Raw genomic sequence first — 21,630 nt, forward strand, 5'->3', positions numbered from 1 at the left:
TCCCGCTTTGGTTTGCGTTGGGACTGACTCTCTTTGAGCTCAGAGGATTGTCTCCTTAAGGAACAACCACCCGTCTTGGACTCCCATCTCATTGAGTCCCCAATGTCTCTCTTACTAATCTCCTTAGCTCATTGAAGTCGGTCCTCTAGAAGTCAAGAACTTTTGCCTTACTGCTTACTTTCACCACCCTGCACCGGATAGTAAATTATAGCAGATGATGGTCACTAATGCCTAAGTAGTCGAGCACCTGCAGAATTCTTTCAGCCCTTGATGAGGTGAAGAAGTCCATCAAGCAGATGAAGAATGACAAGGCATCTGGAGTGGATGGAATCCCCGTGGAAATCTTTAAGCAGGAGGGAGAGAAGCTCATATCACAGCTTCATGTCTTCATCTTAATGATCTGGAATGATGAGGAAATCCCAGATGACCCCACTGGCACTGCGTGGATTAGGGGGCTGGGGGAGCAGGGGGGCTGGCGGGGGTCCCCACCATAGTCCCTTTTCCCCTCCTCCAGCTCCCCCAACCCCTTACTCACCAGCTCTGAAGCCCTGGTGCTGAAGCACACTGCTTCAGCACCAGGGTGAGGGGCTAACCATGGAGATGCTCTGGCAGCGAGGGTCTCCTTGGAGGACCCAGCCTCTGGTTTCCTGCTCTGCTTTTTTAAACTTTGATTTTTTTAGACCCCTGGATATCCAGGGGTCTAATTTTCTCCCCGTGCTGCAAACTTGCAGCACGGGGAACATTTTTTCATTCCCACACATGCCTCTTGCCCCATCTCAAAGGGGTTTGAGACAGGGCAAGAGGCACGTGCATGCCTGTCTGGACGCGGCCATGAAAGCTTTTGACTCTGCCAGCCAAGAAGTGTTGTGGATTGCAGATGCCCACCAAAATTTGTCACCATTCTCTGCCTGCTCCATGATGGCATGCAAGTGTTGGTTCTCAGTAATGGAACTATCACAATGATTTTGAAGTTAAAATGGGAGTTAAGCAAGGGTGCATCATTGCTCCAACACTGTTTTCAAGATTCCTTGCTGTAATGGTACATCTGATCACCAACAAGCTTTCAGCCAGAGTGGAGCTAACCTACTGAATGGATGGTAAGCTGTTTAAGTTTAGCCAACTCTGAGCCAAAACCAAGACCACCCCAACCTCATTGAGCTCCTGTGATGCTGTACTGTGTGCTCATTCAGAAGCAGACCTTCAGGCAATTGTCAATGTCTGTACCAAGGCATACAAGAAAATGGGACTGACACTTAACATTCAGAAGATTATGGTCCTCCACCAACAAGCTCCTAATGAACAGTCCCCAGCTTTGGTAATCCAGATCCATGGTGAGACTCTGGAAAATGTTGAATATTTCCTGTACCTCGGAAGCTATTTCCTGAAGAAGGCTGACATTGAGAAAGAAATTCAACATCACCTCAAAGAGCAGCCTTTGGGTGGTTGAAGAAACAGGTTTTCAAAGATCAGGATATCAGATCCAAAACCAAGCTCATGGTTTATTAAGCAACCATGATCCCCAGCTTGCTGTATGGAGCTGAGACACGGACAACATACAGGAGATATTTAAAGTTGTTGGAGAAGTACCATCAGTGCTGCTTATGGAAGATCCTCTGAATCCAGTGGAAAGACAGATGCACCAACATTAGCATCCTCCTGCAAACAAATACTATGAATATTGAGAGGATGATTATCCAACATCAACTTTTTGGGTGAGCCATGTCATCTGGATGTCCGACTCCAAACTTCTAATGTAAGTTTTATTCTCCCAGCTCAGCCAAGGTGTACACTCAAGAGCAAGGCAGTGAAAGCACTTTAGGGATGTCGTCATGGCCAACTTAAACAAAAATGTAACATCTATGTCAACTCATGGGAGGTTATCTCTCAGGACTGCCCCAAATGGAGGAAGAGTCTGCTGCAGGGATCTCAATACTTTGAAACCTCACAACAACAACAGGAGATAGAAAAGTGGGAGTGGCAGAAACAGCATGTCATAGACATAATCAAGAATCCAGTGCCACCCACCCTACATGGAACCACATGTCCAAGCTGCAGTAGTGTCTGTTGATACTAGATAGGTCTCATCAGCCATCTTTGGACACACAGATAAGACAATCATGGAGACAGTCATCCTCAACTGTAAGGGATTGCTGAAGATACCGACTTTACACTCCTTTTCACTTGCTGATTGGAAATGACTACAAATGAAGCGTGGCAAGCAAGAATCAGCGTCTTGCTTTCCTGTTCAATTTAGATTACATGTAAAATCTATTTGGTAGTTTTATTTTGTTCTTTGCTGCTTATTTACTTATTTATACAACTTCTCACTCAACACTAGAAAACAGTATTTTATATATATATATATAAAAAAAAATGAACAATTGACTCACTGTTCTCAGAATTGGTCCAGTCTAAGAATGCTAAGGGTATTGCTTAGGACTGATGTGCATTGGAAAAGCTGTTTATCATCATTGTTAGAGATGTTAACTGAAAGCCTCTTGTGCCAAGACTGATTTCAAGAGGCAGCTCTTCCACCCCTGGTAGCTGCCAAGTTTCTGCTCTTACTTTGGCTGTCCAGGTATTTGCTCCTTCCCTTCAGTCTCACCTGCTATGCCTTGCTGTTATTCTCAGATCTTGAGACTAGAGAAGGCTGGCCCAGGGTCTCCAGAGTAAGTCTATATCCTCCCAGTCTATAACTTATTTATAGACCACTTGTCTCTGAGTTCTGCTCAGAAACCTGGATCTTGTGGCCCATAGGCCCCTTCTCTGACACAAGTCACTTTAAAGGCTATACATAGTTTCTGACCTCCCCTACAGCTATACCCATGCCTCACAGGTGTTAACACTTTAGCATTTTTGGGATGCTTGCCACAGTCCCCTATCAGGCTGCTCTCAACCTTTCTGTGCCTTGTCAGCGCTTTGACCTGTTTGGCTCCCACCCCTATTCTCTAGCTGGGCCATCCAGCCCTGTCTATTATGCAAGACCAGGCTTCAGGGTTTCTAGTCTCACTTTGACCTTCCTTTCAGCCCTGATCCTTGGCCCCTTTACAGGCTTGGGTCTTGCTCCATTTAAGTCTGCGGGTTCCTGCCCCATTCTGGGCACTGGGCCCCTGACCCTGTCTCAACTCTGTCTGGGCATTGGGCCTCTGGCTCCTGCTATGTCCTGTCTGGGCCCTGTCTGGGCATTGGGCCCCTGGCGCTGTCTTTGTCTAAGCTCAAACCTGCCTTGGCTTAAACCCATTCTGGGTCTCAAGCCCTGACCCCTAACAGCTGTGTGCCCCCCAGTCAAACTGGGATCTCTGCTTCCCCTGATTAGTTCCAATCTGGTCCACTGATACAAGTCATAACAGGAAAGTTCATCCCTCCAGCTATAACCAAAATGAAGCCCTCTGGCTGCATAAAAAGTGTAGCTCACAGTTCCTCTTTAGTAATCTACCTGGTTTAAGGTCTCTGGCAGTCTCAGCCTTGGTGTAGCACAGAGCCTCTTTCATGCCCCAATCAGGCCCTGCTCTATTATACTACTGCTGGATTGCAAGCCCCGCCATAAGGACTCTCAGACCATGGTACCCCTGCAAGCTGATCTGGCGCTCCTTCTAACACATAAATTATCCTGCTGGAAGTTCTGCCTACTGCTGTTGTGCCTCTGGCTCCTTGTTACATCTCTTTTATATGATTATCTTTGTGAGTGTGAACATCACCAAACTCTCCCAAAACTTCAGAAAAAAAATCTCTCTTGAAGGCATACATTTTCTTATCTTCCTATATAGCCTTTGGGTTTCAGACTCTTAACCAGCAGATCATGACTGTGTTAACTAATGAGGCCTCCTCACCATGAGAGGTACAGCAAAAGAAGTACTGTTTTATCTGAGGTTAGGAGCTATGTTCCCTAAATGGGATTGGTGACACTGATATTTTAATCATGCTTTCCTACTGGTACCAGCACAATCCCACAGAGACTCTTAGCGTGGATGATAGTGAGGAAATAATATTTTTTACCTTTTCCAGTCTTCCAATCTTTCCAATCTATGGAACAGTACCCAGATCTTAAAAACTCCCTTTCTTTATCTACCCCACATTAAAACCTTTCAAGTGAAATATAAAAATATATTACTCAGCCACTGTGTGAAGTTCCCTGCTCTTGCATTTCAAGTGGTAATCCCATACATTTCATTGTATAATCCATAAATCAAGAAACAATTTTGCTTATCTAATTGCTCGGAAGAATGGCTTGTTCTCTCTTCCCACTTCTTTTTATTCATTATGCTTTCTTTTACTATCTTATCCTAAGATTTAAGTCATATTACAAGCAGTTTATTAAATGGACTGTTTCCTCATATGTGTTCTAACCTGCTACAGTCAATGTCCTGCTTCTATAAAATGTTGTCAATATATGCTCAAAGAGATCCTGGGTAGATAGGCATTGCCCCCATTACTGAGGAAGGCAAACCCCCTAACCCCAGTCTGCAGCAATCTGACCATGGGATGAAATTCCTTTCTAACCCCAAATATGTTGATCAGTCTAACCCCGAGCAGAGAAGCAAGAACCCCCTAGCCAGGAGCCTCCAGCCCCAGCAGAAGCATTGACACACCCCAGTCAAAATCCTGAGCCATGGCTGTAGCCAACCCTGAATGCCCCGAGGAAGGCTTAAAAACACCCTGACATGCAGCAGAAAGAGTGGTGGGGAGCAGGGGGCAACTAGCAAAGCCCAGAAGCATGAGAAATACTCAAAGTAAAATATAGGCATAACCTAGATCATCCTTGACCACTGTCCAACTTCTTCTTGAACACCTCCTGTGATGGAGAGTCTACAACTTAAATAGTTACTTTGTGTCGGTCTTTCATCAGTCCCATGGGACGCCCATGCCTGCTATGGGACAGGGAAGTCCGGGTGAGGGTGATCCCCTGCCCTCCATTAATGCTGACTTCGGGAAGGAACATCTTGAGAAGCTGGATACCTTCAAGTCAGCCAGCCCTGACAGTCTTCACCCCAGGGTACTCAAGGAGCTGGTGAGCATCATAGCCAAGCCTCTAGCATGGATCTTTGAAAACTCTTGGTGCTCTGGTGTAGTGCCCGAAGACTGGAAGAAGGCCAATGTGGTGCCTATCTTCAAGAAAGGGAGGAAAGTGGATCTGGCTAACTATAGGCCCATCAGCCTGACTTCTATCCCGGGGAAGATCTTAGAAAAGTTTATTAAAGAGGCCATCCTTAATGGACTGGCCGACGCCAACATCTTAAGGGATAGCCAGCACGAGTTTGTTGCGGGTAGGTCTTGCTTGACCAATCTCATTTCCTTCTACGACCAGGTGACCTATCACCTGGACAAGGGAGAAGAGATTGATGTCATATATCTTGACTTCAAAAAAGCCTTCAATCTGGTTTCCCATGATCACCTCTTGGAGAAACTGGCCAATTGTCGCCTTGGGTCCTCCATGATCCACTGGCTGGAAAATTGGCTCCGTGGTCGGACCCAGAGGGTAGTAATTGATGGAAGTCACTCATCGTGGTGTCCTGTGATGAGTCGGGTCCCCCAAGGCTCTGTCCTTGGACCCATACTGTTCAACCTCTTCATTAATGATGTGGACACTGGAGTCAGAAGCGGACTGGCCAAGTTCACCGATGACACCAAACTTTGGGACAAAGCATCCACACCAGAAGACAGGCGGGTGATCCAGGCTGACCTGGACAGGCTCAGCAAGTGGGCGGACGAGAATCTGATGGTGTTCAACGCCGATAAATGCAAGGTTCTCCACCTTGGGAAGAAAAACCTGCAGCATCCTTATAGGCTTGGCAGTGCTATGTTGGCTAGCACTATGGAAGAAAGAGACTTGGGAGTCATCATTGACCACAAGATGAACATGAGCCTGCAGTGCGATGCTGCAGCTAGTAAAGCAACCAAAACGCTGGCTTGCATCCATAGATGCTTCTCAAGCAAATCCCGGGATGTCATTCTCCCCTTGTACTCGGCCTTAGTGAGGCCGCAGTTGAAGTGCTGCGTCCAGTTTTGGGCTCCACAATTCAAAAAGGATGTGGAGAAGCTTGAGAGAGTCCGGAGAAGAGCCACGCACATGATCAGAGGTCAGGGAAACAGACCCTACGATGACAGGCTGAGAGCCCTGGGGCTCTTTAGCCTGGAAAAGCGCAGGCTCAGGGGTGATCTGATGGCCACCTATAAGTTTATCAGGGGTGACCACCAGTATCTGGGGGAACGTTTGTTCACCAGAGTGCCCCAAGGGATGATGACTAGGTCGAATGGTCATAAACTACTGCAAGACCGTTTCAGGCTGGACATAAGGAAGAATTTCTTTACTGTCCGAGCCCCCAAGGTCTGGAACAGCCTGCCGCCGGAGGTTGTTCAAGCGCCTTCATTGAACACCTTCAAGTTGAAACTGGATGCTTATCTTGCTGGGATCCTATGACCCCAGCTGACTTCCTGCCCTTTGGGCAGGGGGCTGGACTCGATGATCTTCCGAGGTCCCTTCCAGCCCTAATGTCTATGAAATCTATGAAACTTCCCTAGGCAGTCTATTCCCCTGCCTCCTATTCTAACAATGAAGAAGTTTTTCCAGATATCCAATCCAAACTTACTTTTCTGCAACTTCAAGCCATTGGTCCATGTGCTCCTTTCTGCAGCAAAAGAAAAATGGTGTTTTCCCTCTTCTTTATGGCAGCCCTTCAAGTATTTAAAGACTGCTATCATAACCCCTCTTAAGCACCTTTTCCACAACTGAACATGCCTAGCTCCTTCAGCCTCTCATATAACTTACCATATCATATTGTTGCCTGCCTCTGGACCTTCTCTAATTTTTCCATGTCCTTTTAAAAATGTGCAACCCAGAACTGCAGGGTTGTTGCTTGTAGCTCTGTTGGTCTAAAGACATACACATCTTTTATTAGACCAACTAAGTAGTTGGAAAAAAAGTTCTTTGCAAGCTTTTGGGCACAAGCACCCTTCTTCAGGCATTGGGAGACTGCTGTTGTTATGAGATCTCCAAGGTAGGAAAGAACCAAGAGCAGCACACAGTACTCCAGATGATGCCTAACCAGAGCTGAATAGAGAGGCACCTCTTGTGTCTTATATGAAAGCTTGCAGAAAAGGACAGTTTTCTTGCCATTTTCCAGTTGGTCTAATAAAAGGTATCATTTTGGAACCAAGAGTTCTAGTTTTTTGTATGTCTTTTTGTCTCAGACCAACACGGCTACCAAGTACACCCCTGAAACATGGAAGATGCCAAATTTCAGCTGATTTTGGATTTTAAACTTCACTGCAGATCTACAAGGAAGCTTTTTTACCTCCCTGCCTCCCATCTGACACCTTCAGGGAAGGAATTCTACCTGATCAACACATCAAAGAGCTACTCAACACAGCTCATAAAGACACTCTCATGGACCCTGAGGGACAGACTTCCATCTTCAGCTCTCTCTGTGCAAAAATGAAGTTTATTTCCTACCTATGGGGACTTTTTACCATCTTGTACCATCTATACTTTTCCCAGAGCCTGACAAAGGGACTTTGATCCCGAAAGCTTGCAGAAAAGGACAATTTTCTTGCCATTCTCCAGTTGGTCTAATAAAACGTATCATTTTGGAACCAAGAGTTCTAGTTTTTTGTATGCTTCTATTAATGCATCCCAAAACCACATTCAACTTTTGTGAAGCTGCATCACACTTCAGACTAATATTGTGCCTGTGGTCTACCAGGACTCCCAAGTCCTTTTCCATAGTGCTGCCATCCAGCCAGGTGGCCCCCATTTTATATTTGTGTTTTTCATTATTCCTCCTGAGGTGTAGCAGTTTGCATTTTTCTGTACTGAACTTGAATGAAAGTTTTCAGCATCTCCAGATCAAGTTCCACCCCACCCTTGAAACCTGTCATTCTATGAAATTTTTCAATCATTTGACTTTCCTTCCTGATTCTGTGATATCTATGAAGTGTAAAGCCTGTTGCAGCTGGTGTGTCTAAAAGGAAATGCCAAATAATTAATCATATAGGGCCAGATTCTGGTCTAATTTACCTTGGTGTCATCCAAAGTAATATAATTCAGTCAAACTCCCCAAAAAGTTGTAATCTAATTTATGACACAATACAACAAGGTCTACTATGGGAACAGCTACTGAAGTAAGAGGAAAAGAGTAACAGCAACAGCTTGAAGCAGGATAAATTTAAATTTTATTATGGTAAACTCTGGGGAAAGTTAGAATCATTTAAACGTATGTGGGTGAAATCCAAATCTAGAGCATTTATTTCCTATTCAAGAAAAATTTGGAGTCATAAACTTTTTGCGTATGTAAGTGCTGAGTGACAGAAGGCGAGCAGAATTTTGGAGATGAGATGGATGGGAAGCTCTGAACTGAAAATTTTGCCTAAGCTTCTGATCATTTATTTTTATAGGGATGACGTTCTTATATGCAACTGTTGTTTTAAGTTCATGTATGTCTTATGAACTGTCTCCTCTTCTCACAATTGGCTAGGCAGCCTTCTGTTTCATTGGTGAAGTAATACCAAAACCTCAGACAAATAAAAGGATTACTTATTTGTAAAAACCTAGTATTTAATGGAAGTATTTTTATGAAAAAGGAAAAGGAAGTATTTTATGTACATCAGCTTCTTTTAGTTAGCAACTGAAAACAGTAAGACTTTACTGTGTGACCAGTCAATTCTCTGTAAACAAGTTCTCCATGAACTATAGTTTGAGAACCACTGCACTACAATTTATAATTCCTTTGCAGAATACTTTCACATCCACTCCGGGCACTGTGACAGCAGAATATACCCACATAACAGCAGTAGGTAACAGTTACAGTTCTGGCATATGATCTTTCTCACTGGAAATAAAATTACTGTTATGATCTTAACACAATCCCACAGGTTTTCACCCAGTAACAATTTTTAAGATAAATGTTAATTAGTTGATGAAGAGTTTAAGCCTTAATTATAATCAAATATCTCAGCACAAACACCTAATACTAGGCTGATTAAAAGGTTTTTTTCTTCTATGTTAACAGTTTTTAACAAGAATTAACAGTTTGAGATAATGCCCATTGAAAGTGATTTTCAGTAACTTCTTTGTTCTTTAGATCAGGCCGTGTATGAAAGTTTGGTTATAGTGATGTCTGCTATTTACTAGTCATCATTCCTTCTAAAATAATTTTTCCAAAATATGATGTTTATATGTAAGATAGTAGGGGTTAACTTCAAGCTCTTGTCCTTAGCCAGAAACTCACAGCATTTTGGGTAGATATAAAGTATTAACCACTGCAGTGCAGTGTAACATCATTGTTTCAATTGCACCATTGGGGATTTAGATACACTGTTTGTATGAGCTGTAAAAAGAAGTGCTAAACTGGCAACCATAAAAAGTATGCTTAAAGCCAAGAATGAAAATGCTGTTTTGAACTTTAAATATTAAAGAATGCTCTAAATTTATCATGCCTTTGGGTCCTTGCTCGCTTTGTTCGGCTGGATTTCATATGAGATAATGCTATTCTTGGTTGTAGACAGAAAGTGATAAGGTCTTTTGACGAGGATTCATGAAACTGTGGGCTGGTAGCCCTCAGGGGGTCACCAAAATAAAAACACTCCTTTAAATGTCAGGAACATGAAAAGACCTGGTCATTTTCTATTGGTGAGACTCAAGTTGTACATTGGGGAAAAATTATTTTTTATTGAGAAACATTTATTTCTCAAGCAAAGGAAAATAAAGATATGTTCAAAATGAACAGCAGCTTATCTGGGAATGCCATGCAGTACTCATCTGTGAGCAAGACACAGCTTTAGTGTCTTGTGATCAGAAAATAGCATTCTGATCAGAAAAAAAGACACCTTGATGTTTCATATGATTTTCAGTAAAATGCTTCTAGATCAAAACCAAGTTTGTTTATAAACTGAAATAGGAATTTTCTAAGTGCCAGCAAGGTCAACTTGAAATCTGGAAAACAAGTTGTGTTCTTTCTGCTCTGTGGAAACCAGAGGTTTTTTGATACCAAGGCAAGGGCAGTCTTCACCACATGCACACTTCTGAACAGCAGTGCATTCTTGTAATTTAAAAAGGCATACAATAGTAAGCATGTTTCAACAGCAGGTTTTCTCATTTGTACTTAATATATCAGTCAGGACTAGGCCAACTTTGCTTCCACTTACTTATTACAGCAAAAATTTTGTTTCCAAATTGAGCACCTCATCGACAACTTGTTGTATGAAGTATAAGAAAATGCAGATGTTTTGCATTTTTACCAAATATAATGTTACTAAAAGGAATAAAAGCTAGTTTTGGCTGGCCTAGCTAAGTCAATATGAACCAGAAGGAATTTTAAGAGTTCGATATGGATAAGACGTGTTATATTATCTTGGCTAGCCCCTGCCAGAAAAAGGTTGTTCCCTACAATATATTCTGAGGTATGTCATTCATTTTTTAATCTATAAAAGAGGAAAGTAAAGTTTCTATTACTTATTTGAGGATAGTATTCCAAAGTTTAAATAGAGCTTATTAATAAGAGCATTTTCCTGATATGTGGCCCTAGGCATTCATTATTTCAATTCTATTCCATTATCCCTAGCTTTACTTTCTTGGACTATTCACTAGTACTTTTTGTCCAAGGATCTTAAAGTATTTAATTATAATGCATCTCAGACTCCCATCAACAGAAGTATTTTTATAGGTAAGTAAAATGTAAGCACAGTTAAATTAAGTGACTTACAGAGTGTGAGAGAAAGAAGGTCATCGGCTCAGTTGGGAACAGTTTGTAATGAATAAGTCATTCAATGATTTTTGTCTCTTTTCAGTTTCTAGGTAGCCAGGAACATAAATAAATTGTAATTTCCTCAAAGTAATTCAGTAGTGGAAGTAGTTTGCTGAATAATTTCTGTGAACATATTTTGCTCTATAGCTTGTTCGTGAACAGATCGTTGTAAATATTTAGTAATCAAAATTTAGAATTCAGGCTTTTTTTTCTGACAGGACACAGTGCCTGGTGTAGTGTCTGCTGGGTCCCTTTTTGCTGACTTCAGAGAGCCCTGGATCAGGCCTCATAAGTCATGTGATTTGTTTCTGTTCTTTTTCACAGATGTATCAGGTTTATGATACTAATTATTCAATTATAAATTCATAATTGCACTTCCTAATTTTGCCACTTAAATATGCCATTTTGGGGAATGTTCCTGCTAACAGACTCATTTCTTCAACTATTAGTGAAAAATGGGCAGAAGCTGAAGCAGATTTTTAAAAAAATGAATATTCTTTTTTTTCTTTTTATAAAGTACTTTTAACACTGAATGCTTAATTTTTGCTGTAAGTCCACTATTGAGAAAACTATTGGGACCAGGTTGCCATCATTGTGTGAAGTCTGTGCTGCTATTGCATTTATCATCACCTAGGGATGGTGCTGTATTTAATGGGATAAAATGACAAAAATGTTAATAAACCTCTGCAGAGAAATTCATCCATCAGTTGAATTTACCTTTCTAAAATGCCCTTTTGTGCAAATACCTGGGGGTACAGCATACAATTAATATAAAATATAAGCACTAATAAAACTTTAAAAGGTTTAATCCATCAGAATGGTTTTTAAGAAAAGTCCCAGACCTGGACCATGCATCTGAAATTCAAAATGCATAAATAAATTGGACTCCAATGACAAAGAAATGAGTGTGAAAAGGCAGAATTTCCACAAAAAAAAAGAGCATATTGAACATGCAAATCTCTGTTGACTAAGTGAAGGGAATATTCAACCAAAGTCAAGTTACTAAAACAGTAGCTTGATTTAAAGTTTTAGCAGCTTTAATTGGGAGGCAGGGAAGTATCTAATTGAAGTATGGAAAAGATGCTTATACAGCTGAAGCATATTATACATTTTTGTGGCTGAACCTGGTATTGAAATGTACTAGGTCAAGAAACCAGAAACAGCATTTATATCAGGTCATGGGAAAAAATATGCCCTCAGAACAGCATGGACTATTGTTTCCACAACTGACTTTAGCAACACAGCTTTCAAGCTGTTCCATTCCAGAAGTGGTAGCAGCCACCTTAATAATGACTGATGTGCATTTTTAAATAAACCTGAGAATCTACTGTTGTTTCAAGGGGCATTGGTAGATGACATGGGGGTTTAATTCTCCCTAAATTGAAGCGGTGATGTTTTAAAAACACTGTTTCAATTTAAGGCGAAGTAAACCCCCGCGTCATGTACATCCGTGTCACAGCCTGATCCTTACCTGCCTTTTCAGTGGCAGGGAGGAGAGAGTGAGATGCTGGCAGGCAGAGCGGTCCCTGAGTTGCAGGGGGAGCTAGTGCTTCCCTCCGCAGCAGCAGCGCCCCCAACAGGAGGCACCCACCCACAGGCACCTGGCTTGGGCAGTCCCAGGGGACACAGCAGCCACAGAGGGAAGCTCAGGCAGGCAGGCTCTGGGGGTGGTGGTGGGGGGGAAAACAGACATCAGGCTTACTGCTTTTTTTTTTTTTCTTTCTGTGGAGCCTGCCTGCCTGAGCTGCTGCGTGGCTGCCTGCACAGTCTGCCTGCACAGCCCCTGAACTGCACAGAGCCTGGTACTTCCCTCCATGGCTGTAGGGTAGGAAATTCCTCGGAGGTGTTTTACTTTGCAGCACCCCAAAGTCATTTGCTGCTTTCCAAAGTCATTTAAGGTGTATTATGCAGCTGAATGTGCTACAGCAGCTGGAATTAATGCACAATACACTGCCAAATGTGCAAACAGCAATGCCGTTAAAGTGGTGCAAAAGGCATTTAACCCACTTTAAACCCACTAAAAAGTGTCATCTACAAATGGCCAAGGTTACCAAAGTTATTTGAAGGATAGAAAAAGCTGCCACTGAAGGAAGCCATCAGTGGTCACACCTGACAGCATGATCTTTAGCATAGTATATAGACTTGGAGCGCTTCCTAAGAAGGGCTGTTTTCCAACTGTCTTGGGTGCTATACATATTAGCTGCCTAATTTTTACATGAAAAATAAGAAGAAAAAGTTTATTAGTGATCACACTGGGCAACAGGTTTGCAATGCAGAAAGTATGTTTTTGTTTGGCTGGGATCTCTCAGGAAGCCTTAGCATCAAGGCTATAAATATCAGCATTCTCCTTCAACAACCATGCACGATATTCTACTGTAGAGCTCAAAAAGGGGTCAAAAATACACAGTGCAGGCAACTTTTTCCCCTTGAAGGACATGTGAGAAAGCAATATTTATTTCCCGGTGAAATTAATTATTGATGTATCTTATGTAAGAATGTGATCGGTCATTTAAGTGAGCCCATGTTTGGCCACAGCATCAAACAGCCTAAAATATGACGAGGAGAGAGAAAGTTAATAAATTGGATGGGGGGGAGGAAGGAGGGCTGCCTTCAGATGCCCAGAGTTTGACTTTTGGTGCCTTGCCCCATCCCGCTCATCATCAGGTTGCCAGTTGATTCATTCCTAACTGTAGCAGGGCTCTCTTTTTCTCTCTCTCTCTTTTGTCTGGGCCTCCCCTGGCCCACACTCTCTTTCTCACTAGCTGGGACCCTTTAGACCTGCCAGACTTTGACCTCTCTCCCTAGGCTTTAACCCTAGTTGTCCCCTGTGTCCCCAACCCTGGCAGGTCTCTGTGTGGGTGTTGGCCCTTCACAGTATGGAGCATCTCTGGGGTACTCCCCTTGGTAGCACTTCTGGCTTGGGTCATCCTGTTCAGGCAGCTCTAGCTCATTTTACTCAGCCTGCCCTTTTGAAGGACTTGGAACTCAGGGTGTCTCCTCCCCCCCTACACCCACAATCCAGTCCTTCAGTCTAACACAAACCCTAAACAAAAAAAGAAACAAAACCTAGAACTTAGCTCCTCATATACTGCACGCCTGTAGGGCTTCTTCCATAGTGAGAATCTGAGCTTTGGGGCTCCAGGCTCACATTTATATGGCCCTTTCTCCCTGACCACCCTTTCAGTCATTGGCTTGTACAGCCCAGGTGCTGCTCATCCCCTGTTCAGTAGTTTCCTGCAGTTTACAGTCTGAGTCCTGCAGTGCTTTTAACTTGGCTCTTGCAAGCAGCATGCGCTTTGCTACCCTATTCTTCCTTCTCTCAAGTAATGGGGAAGGAGTCCCCTGTTACAGTGTTATAAATTATATTCTAAGAATAGAAGTGAAATCCAATAAGATCTTACTTTAAATACAGAAACAGAATATTGGCGAAACACACAATAACCCTTGGTATTCTTCACTTTCCCTCTTTAGCTACACATATCATGGAAAACAACTTTGAAACTGAAATGCTCTGTAATGGTTTCTTAGTCTCAGATCTCTGGTGATTTCAGCTCTGATCTTGCATAACAGCTCAGGCCCAAATAGGGCCTTTGGATGCCCAACTGGTCCTGCAGCAATTTCCTTTCTTCTTTTGCTGTCAGTGCTTAATATAACATTATTTTCATTCTTCTTTTCTCTCTTCTCATTTACTTCTTCCCTACCACTCTTTCCCTGCATTCCATGACTTTTCATTATTGACCCATTTCTCATGTCATTGGGACATCATTCTCTTTTTTCAGTTCTGTCTGCTCCTAACTGCTGTCAGTCAAAAACACAAGAAATAAACTGTCAGTCAAATGAAACCGCATGAAAATTGTTGTTACAGACACTCCTCTTCTTCCTTTTTCTGCATTTTTAAATCCAGCCATCATATATTTTGTTTGCCATTTGAAACAGAATTCATATATACATGAATGCTTAAGGCTGATTTTCAAAGGCAGTCCTTTGCCTTGACTGGTCTTCAGTCAGGCTTTATTATTATATTACTGTACTATTATGACTACAATATCAATCTCACAAATTACTACCCTTTCTTTCACAGGTTATTTGGTTCTAGGCCAGTCCCAGCAGTATCTAAATTCAAACAGGGTGCATCTATATGAAGTTTACTGTAGAGCTGCCTAACTAACTAATAAATGTTTCTGCATTTCATGTGTGCCCTTATTAGAGTGCATGATACTAATAAACTCCAGAGTAGGCTAGTAATAGTACAGTATAAGTACTAGTCTGCTCTGGAGTTTTTAATTCACAGCAGTGCACATGTAAGTGCAGCCCAACTGACTGAGGCATGAGCATGTTTTGTTGTAGGAGCTGCCCTCCAGTTAGCTCTATGCTGAAGCACTGTCATGCCCCAGCCAGCCCTTCCACAGCACACTAAGCCCAGTGGGAGCAGCTCTGGGCTTCTGCCAGCTGGGGCTGCTCTGACTGGGCTTAGTGTGCTGTGCATGAATAAACTCTAGGGCAATATACTCCAGAACTTATTCATGCACATTAATTGCACATGTAGATGCACCCAAAGTATTTGACATTTATCAGGTCAATATGGAAATGATTTGTGCATGTATTTTATCACCGAGGTACTTCATTTTGCTCTACCTATTTAGTCTCTTTTTCTTTAATACCTGTTTAGTGTGAGTGCTTGTATATACGTGTACTCCAATGGCAGGAATACAGAACAATGCAACCAAAAATGGTAGAGAGATGAGCTGCTAGCTGGCCTAAAAGAAATATTTCCTAATTTGCTTTATAGCCTAAAATAAAAAACTTCAGGGAGCTGGGAAACCAAAATGTGTTTCTTGAACACCCAATTCTACAATTCCATTTTCACTGACTGGCTTTCTCACATGCATAACAGCTTCTGGTTTCTTTATTATTCCATCCAGGAAGAGCATAGACCAACTGCAAATGCTTCCTGATGAAGGGTTCTTGTACCTGAAAGCTTGTAAAGAAGAATTTTCCAAGTATTTGAGTTAGTCTAATAAAAGATATCAGATTTACCCAAAGAACTTTGTCTACTAACCAGTAGCATTACTGGAGGGTTAGTAAGTCATGTTGCTTCTTGATATTCATATGGTGGCAAATATTCCCATTTAAATCCAACAGACAAGCATGAAGATTCCAATTGAAAAAAAAATGTATATATAAATCTTAAAGACTTAATCTTAAATCTTTATCGTTTTCTAATTTTGCTTTTGTCATTTGTTTTTATAGAGGCCTCCACTAGGAGTGGGTGACTGGAGCACCAGCAAGGGCACCAATTTAGAAGGGGCACAAGAATGGCAGTTGCTACTGTTGATTGCTCAGCCACCATTGCTGCGACTGCCACCACTGCCACCCAAGGTACAGGAATTGCTTGTTATGCCTCTTCTACCAACCACCTACACATCTTGAACCTACAAATATTTGAACAAGTGACTAACTTCCTAATGTGAGTAGCTGCATTGAAGTCAACATCAGTTATTTTTAAATAACTACTTTCAGCATGATCAAGTGATTCTTCCATGTGCATATACATTTTCAGACTTGACTCTATGGTACCTAATTGACACAGTAGTGTCTGTGATTTTAAATTAGGCAGCAATCTCTTCCTTTTTTATTTTTTCCTTATTTCCAGGTTGCTTAGTACCTATTGATATGCCTCATGGAAAAAAAGATTTATATCATGACACTGATGACTTATGATAGCAGAGATATATTTTGACTACTAGTACTAGCTTGTAAATAGCTTGGTGACTTGTTTACTGGTAGTTGTTTCATACTGTGGTTGTTGCATAGATGTCAACTCTCTTTTCCTTTATCTCAAGGAGGCATGAAGAGAAGATAAAAATGGGAAGGCAATAAATAGATGCAAAAACTCTCCTCTCCTCCCCCCGGCCCTATCACTACTGTTTGCCAATTAAACACTAGCTATGTTTACACCTCCCCTGCAGATCTGTGCATACTTTGAGTGCATTTTCATAGTTATTATATCAAAGACATAGAAAATTGTTCTTTAATTCAGTTTACAAATTTTGCAAAGCCTGCACAAAAAAAATGGCTTAATGTCTAGAGGAAGGCAAGCATTTATCTTGTAAAGTTATTAACATCTTTGTTTGCAAGGAGGATTATTATTTTTTTCTCTCCGTGAAACAAATTTTTGCTGAGACCAATAAAACTGTTTAGAGTAAATTGTGCTCCCTCTGTGCTCAACACCTGATTTCATCTGCTGCCCTGCAAGAGATGTCATCTCCCATGATGCCCTGCAAGAATTGCTAGGCTCAGCTGAAATAGAACTCAGTCGCTTTGACACTGAACATCTGGCGTGGTGTTTATTTGTTCTATTGCTCTTTTTAAATGGATGTGAAATATTAGAAGCCCCGGTAAAATTAGTTTTCCAGCCATCACTGCCTAGAGCTAGTTTAATAATCTGCTCAGTATATTTCTGGCATACAATATGACTTTATAACTTATTATTACTGAAGAAAAGAAAGACATTGTCTGGATCATTTGAAAAATCGTTTAGCATAATTGTACTTTAACATCCACCAGATTTATTTCATAATCAAATCCTCTTGCTCTTAGTGGAGAATGGAGCTTGGGCATCAGACTCAAAATAAATGATCCATTCAGTGGATTAGATTTACATAAACTTGGTTTTGTTCTCTAATAATAGGCTATAGTGCTAATACTTGTTAATGTCTACTTAATTAATGTTCACTGCTTGCCCTCAATCCTATTCAAAGAGAAATACCATATTTAGTTGAATATAAGGGGACATTGGTTATAAGAAAACCCCCAATAACCAGATACTTTATATGGAAAAGTTATGAATTTGATATACTTTTCCATCTAATTATTGGAGGTTTGCTTTGAATTTATCCCTCTCCCACTGCTAAAGTAGGTAAAATAAATCTGAGGGTTTAGGCACCTCCTTCCCTGCTCCTTACTCTCAGACCCAGCTCTCCCTGAGCCTATGGAAGTGAGAAACAAATTTGAAAAAATTAGGCATGTCTAAATGTGCAATTAGTGTATGTGAATAAACTCCAGAGCTTATCACTCTGGAGTTATCTCTCCCAGGCATGCTGTTTAAATGTGTACCCAGGAACAAATAACTTTGGAACAATTAGCTCTGGAGTTTATTCATGTGCAGCACATGGATGCTGTTCAGAGCAGTCCATGCTGGCAGTGGGCTCTGAGGGTCAGCCTGCCAGCCCAGGGCTGCTCTGACTGATGTGAGTGTGTTGTGGAGGGGCTGCCTGGGGCATTGGCGATGTGTAGGGAGTGCACATGGGTGCACATGCACCCCCTGCAATTGGCTATCGCTGCTGCCGGTGGCACCTGTGGGAAGTCATCTCTCTCCACCCTGCTGCTGACACTGCTGCTGCCACCTGTAGGAGCTCTATGCTCACCGCCGTCATGCCTTTGACACTGCTGCCTGCGGGCAGTCGCTGTGCCCCCCGAGCCTCTGGGGCCATGCGTTGTTCATGACCTGAGGCATGAGGGTACTTCAATGTGGGGCTACCTGCCAGGCAACCCTGGCACTGAACCATCCTTGTACCCAAGCCAGCCTGTCAGCATCAACTCAAGCATTGCTGCTCATGACAAAACTCCTCTCTGGGATAGTACTTGCAAATACAAGTCATGGCGGGCAAGATTTAAACAGGGGAAACTCATTTTCTGAGAAGGGTAACAGGGGAGCCAGTCAACTAAAAAGAACCCACACCCAGTACACCTGGTGCATGGGATTATTCTGTCATGAATGCAGGACCTTGCACTTCTCTTTATTTTGCCTCATGATATTTATTTTGGTCCAATCCTCTAATTTGTTTAGGTTTCTTTGAATCCTAACTCTACCCTCCAGCATATCTACTACTCCTCCCCCCTCCCCCCGCGCTTGGTATCATCTGCACATTAATTTTATGCATGTGCTTATAAATCTATCCCTATTTAGAAGATTGCTTGTGTGCAACACATGCTAAAATTATATTGATGTGAGATAGATTTAAACTTCTGCCCTTCCTGAATAGGGGTGCATTGCTAAGTGGGGATCAATTCACTGCTTCTATGTGATGTCAGTTCTCCTTTCCTATAGTTGAAGGATATAATGAACAATTTCCTCCAGGGAGTGAGAGAAGCTGTGATATTCTGGCTTGGAAGTTGAATTAATAAATGTTAAATGTGTCATTTGTCAAAAGCTAATAATCTTTGTCACTGCATGAAAAAAATAACCAGAGCAATTTTATATTTTTTCTTGGTGTCATTTCTGTTGAATTAAATTGTTTTCAGGCATGGGGTATGATTTCTTGCCTGTCAAAAATTACTCTTGAATTTATTTTTCTCTAGGAAAAAAAATCATTGAAACTGGTATGAAGAAACACCTTTTATCCTTCTGGAAGTTCATTTAAGGAAGGTTTCAATGAGATGAGAGAAAAGAAAATGGGAAAATGACCATCCTTTGGAGGTGGGTTAATTTTAAGAAATTGAGTTAAAGCTGGAAAATTTGAGCTATAATGTAATTAGTGTCCTACTAATGTGTTTCACATCAAGTGCAATGAAAAAATTAGAGGTGCTATGTGAGAGAACACACATCACTTTGCTGTTCACAGTGAATCTAGGTAAATAATGCTTTGAATCACACAGTGTGGTTCTTGTTGTACTGTTGCAGTTGCCAAGGGCCAAATTCTTGTTTCTGTGCCTGAGAACAGTATTTGTCCAAAATGCAGTGTTGTCAACATGCTAGAGCATATGAATCTTAATCTTTAGGGCCAAATTCTGCCCAGATTTATATGAAAGTATATCTAAAATTTCTCTTGTGATTACATTGGGGTTACTCTGAATTATCAGATGCACTGACAGTCCTATTTGACTCCTAATCATAAACCTACTCTAGTTTTCTGCTCTCATCCATAATTTAGAAAGATCTGTTCTGGGGCAAAAGGATTATATTTGTTAAAAATGTCAAGAAATTTTAGCTCTTATGCGAAGTTCGCAAGATCGATAATAGTCTTGACTAATAAAACTCCAAGTTACTATTCATAGGACAGTGTTTTACAGTGTCTCCTTTGGTCGGCAGTTTGTGACACTGTGGGCATATCTGTCCATGAAATTAATGTGAATGAATAAACTCTGGCGCATATTGTTTATATGTGCACCTGCAAAGTGCATCTGCTTACACTTTCAGCTGTGTTGGAGCAGCCCCACATGGCAGGGAAACCTGGGGGTCAACCTGTCAGCTCGGGGCTGCTCTGACCCAACTGAATGTGCTGTGGAGGGGCTGGCTGAGCATGAGGATGCTCCAGTGTGGGGCTAGCTAGCAGTCCCTACATGTGCACAGCTGCACATTAAAGAATGCCACCACTGGATAGTACTTGCATTTATAAGTACTAATCTACGGCAGAGTTAATTAGTTTCCTATAGCTTAATAGGGCCTCACATGTAGATGCTGAGATTTGACTGTGGACCTAATTAGGCAGTTGCACAGTAAATGTCTCATGTAGATGCAACCTGTATTTACTCAAGTACCATACAAACCCTTTCTCCCCAAAGTCAGCTCTCCAAAACTGGGGCAGACATCTTAATTGGGAACCCTTCTGTCTGTGCCATAATAGACATAAGGATACTGTTATGGCTGCCAGGGCTCTGATTTTCTCCCATCCATAGGGAGAAAGGGGCAGAGTACAGCATCACACTTAATTTGAACCCTTTCATTGCTACTGCCAAATTGGCAGTTGCTTTTGACTGAATAGCCAAAAGCTGCTACCAATTTGGCAGTTGCTGTGTGAGAGTTAAATGTATAGCTGTGGCGGGGCATTGATGCCAGGATTCAATCGCGCGCTCCGGATCCTCTGCCATCAGAATGCAGCCATGATTCTGTGGTTCTTTTTATTAGTTCTGTCTTCTCAAAACAAGGTGCACAGCTTATTTGGGGGCATGAGGTACACAAGAAAATATGATATTAGTCCAGTGTTTTTATGGATATCAATAGGAACTGAAAATGAAGAGACAGAGAAATAGTGAAAAATGGATCAGATATTCAGCAGGTGTGAATAAGCGGAGCTCCAGTGAAGTCAAAGGGATCTGCACCCAGTGGTGTAACAAAGGTAGGGTGACAGGGCAAACATCCCAGGTAGTGACAGGGAAGGGGGGCAAAAATAATGTTTTTTGCTGCATCTGTGTGATTGTGACTGTGATAGCAGTGGCAACCAGGGGTAGCTACTTCCCCTTTATACAGCAGCCACCCAGAGTACCCAGTCACTTTTTTACTAGGCTGCTTCATCCAATTTTAATGTACTTTACATGGCTGTTTATTGCAGAGAAAAAAAAAGATGGCCAAATCGTTAGTGGGATTTAATTGAAATAACCCTATTCACTTTGCTGGAGCAGAATCAATTTTCACCAGCTGAGGATCTGGCCTATGACATGGGTGGATATTAATTCTATTACATTACCTATCATCCATTAAGGATTAAACTAAAATGTGGCTTTTGTCTTCTCTTTCCTATTTCTCTCTTTCTCTCTGAGGCTAGAGCTGAAAGTATATCCTGATTACTATGAGAGGAAGAGAGAGAGAGGGAGAGAGAGCTGAATATAGTAGAAGTTTCTTTCCCCCTCCCCTCTTCTGACTTTATTTGGTTGTTTTTTTCTTTCCAGGAACCTGTTGTTTCTTTCACCGATGCTGTTTGCTTGGGTATAAATTGACAGGAGTCTTTCCCTGGTAGTAGAGAAAATGCCCATAAATTAGCAGCCACTAGCTATATTGGACTGGACTGCAGTTTACTGTGGCTTGAATAATCTCATTTTGATGGTTGTTATTCCCAACTAGAGGAGTCAGTGTCATTGCTGTTGTCAGAAAAATCCAAGGACAGTTCAAATT

General features: G+C 41.8%; 1 long non-coding RNA gene across 1 annotated transcript in view; it reads left to right on the forward strand.

Moving 5' to 3' along the window:
• Positions 1-20,894, forward strand: part of LOC109283850 (uncharacterized) — a 32,946-nt gene extending 12,052 nt beyond the window's left edge. The window contains exons 2-4 of the long non-coding RNA XR_002091133.2: positions 15,990-16,206; positions 19,101-19,218; positions 20,743-20,894. This is a non-coding gene — a long non-coding RNA (uncharacterized LOC109283850). The remainder of the gene's footprint in view (positions 1-15,989; positions 16,207-19,100; positions 19,219-20,742) is intronic.
• Positions 20,895-21,630: the final 736 nt, after the last annotated feature.

The sequence above is a fragment of the Alligator mississippiensis genome, chromosome 3 (genome assembly GCF_030867095.1).
Source record: "Alligator mississippiensis isolate rAllMis1 chromosome 3, rAllMis1, whole genome shotgun sequence".
NCBI classification, from domain to species: domain Eukaryota; kingdom Metazoa; phylum Chordata; order Crocodylia; family Alligatoridae; genus Alligator; species Alligator mississippiensis.